This window comes from Balaenoptera musculus, chromosome 8 (assembly GCF_009873245.2).
Source record: "Balaenoptera musculus isolate JJ_BM4_2016_0621 chromosome 8, mBalMus1.pri.v3, whole genome shotgun sequence".
NCBI classification, from domain to species: Eukaryota; Metazoa; Chordata; class Mammalia; order Artiodactyla; family Balaenopteridae; genus Balaenoptera; species Balaenoptera musculus.
This window is the reverse complement of record NC_045792.1, coordinates 59,817,387-59,819,847: the sequence shown is the minus strand read 5'-3', so window position 1 is coordinate 59,819,847 and position 2,461 is coordinate 59,817,387. Positions and strand designations below refer to the sequence as shown.

At 42.7% G+C, this 2,461-nt stretch overlaps 1 pseudogene; it reads right to left on the bottom strand.

Annotated features, from left to right (window-relative positions):
- Nucleotides 1-488: 488 nt before the first annotated feature.
- LOC118899521 lies at nucleotides 489-1,088 on the bottom strand (annotated as a pseudogene).
- Between the last annotated feature and the right edge of the window lie 1,373 nt (nucleotides 1,089-2,461).

Genomic DNA, 2,461 nt, shown 5'->3' with positions numbered 1-2,461 from the left:
AGAGTAGAACCCCAACTCTAACAGAGGGACCAAGATTATGCTTTTGATTTCTGGGTGTCAGTGTCAACTCAAACTTTAACCTTCAATGCCTTGGTATTCCCCTCTTTTTAGTATAAAATTGCCTGAGTAAATGGCCAAAGTTATCTTTTAGGAAGGTCTCAGGAAATCATCATGGTATATAATAGGCATGATTTTTCACAGTTCTTCCACTTAGGTATCCAGGTACCTCTTTAGTTACAGTCCTAGATCTGAACACTGGCACAGGTCTGGGAACTGAGCAAGAGACTGACTTTATTGGAGTGACCATCCTCAGCCTCCTCATCCTCCATTCTTGCCTTGTTCTATGAATGGTAAGCAGAGCCTTGCTGGCTGCCCATCTATTTTGGCCTTTGGGACACAATATCCTATTAACTATCTTTAAAACTCCCTGTGGGCCAAGCCCCTTTGATTTTTGCCAGTTTTTAGAGTAATTTCAACCCTCTGGCTTGTTAAGTGCTCCCATCTGGCCTCTGCTTTGGCAAGGGGACCACAGCCATGTGCTCACAGTAGGAGTGGGACATGACACAGGCTTTGTAAAGGGGCAGCTGCAGGTGGATCATCAGAGGCAGGGGTCCAATGTAGAATACACCCCAGAAGAGGCCAGCTAGCCCCAAACATCACACCACAGTTTGAGTGAGCACTGTGGTATGATGGAGTGGGTCGCAGATGGCTATGTGGTGGTCAAAAGCCATGGCAAGGAAGATGCCTTACTCAACCGTGGCAAAGCAATGGATGAGGAACATTTGAGCCAAGGAGGCATCCAAGCCAATGTCAACAGCACCAAATCAGAAGATTCCCAGCAGTCTGGGAATAGTGGAAGTGGACAGAACCAGGTCAATGATAGCCTATAGGCACAGGAAGAAGTACATGGGCTGGTGCAGGCAGTGCTCCACCACTACCACAGCCAGAGTGGTGACATTCCCTTCCATGGCCACCACGTATATGGAGCCAAGGGGGATGGAGAGCCAGATGTGCAGGGACTCCAATTCTGGAATGCCAGTGAGCTGGAAGGAGCTGGGTGCCGAGCAGACATTATGAAAAGTGAGCATGGCTAGTTATAAATGCACCTTCTCACTTGTGCCTCAAAATGCAGTAGAAGGTTTTTTCTGGAAATAAAAGACAAGAAGATTCTTAGGTCCTATAATAAGGAATAGGTTGATTGACTAGATAAGATTCTATAAACATTCTTCAAAGTTACAGAATAATGTCACAAGTTATTACTATGTGAGGATGTCTACAGATTTATCAAGCACAAGCCAGGATACATATTTGAATGAAATGTATGGATATCTTTTTTGCAATATGACTCCCAAAGTAATCTTTTTGCATCAATGAAAGTGACCTAAGGTGGACAAGTAACTATTAAGTCATTTAACTCTTGTAGGTTGGCTATTAGGTATTTCTTAGAATCATATAAGCAGGATTCAATGTGAGGGCTCCTTGATTAGAGATGCATTGATACTGAAAGATACAGTCTGGGACTCTAGATAGACCCCTGGGACTATCTAGACTCTATGGTAAGTCAAAGCTTAATCTTGGGGCCAGCATTAGCTATTGGATGAGCTGAAATATTTAATCTGCAGGCCAAGATCACAAAGCAGATGCAGGCTGGTGAAGAAGACTCTCCGGGGGTTGGAACAAAAATGATTTCTGACAGGTGAGAGCTGATGATTGGAGCTCAGTTTGTGTCTGCCCAAAGGTAGATCCATGCAAGGGTTTACTGCTTTCTTGGAGGCTGAATGAGGATAAGATTCCAGAAGCAGAGAGTGTTCTCCCCAGGAGGGAATAAAGATAACATTCATTGTAGAATAGCATGAAGCCTAGATGACTATTTGGCCAAAGAATCGGCCTTACTCAGAGTTCAGAACAATTGGCTAATAGGGAGATGCATATTGAGAAAGACAACATGGAAATAGTTTTATTTTTTTTAGGGTCCAAAGGATTATGCCAGAATGTGTTCCTATATACAATAGAAGAATGTCAGGGGAATAAGTATGTAAGAAGCTTCGTCTTCTACATCTTGAGCCTAGTTTGTTTGAATATAGCAAAGTAGCCAGTATCTGGTCTTTAGAATTTTTCAGATCTGATTTCATATCTTAACAGTAGGAGCTTGAGGTAAATTACTTTATCCCATTAGTTAAATACAACTGACCTCATTCTACAACAAAATTAAGTAGTGTGTCCTAGAGAAGTCATGAGGATTGAATGAGAATGCAGTGTCTGAGGCACAGTAACCCTAAGTTTTAGCTCTTTAGACAGTTGAGACTAATGTGTAAAACCAAAGATACATTCAGTAAACTTCAAGAAACGTTAGAATGTCTCTCTCCAGGTAGCCATGGTGCCAGGAGGATGGCAACTCGTGTAAGATGGTTGTAGTGACTTTATCCCACAGAATCCCTCTGCTTGAGCTGGGTTTTTCCTC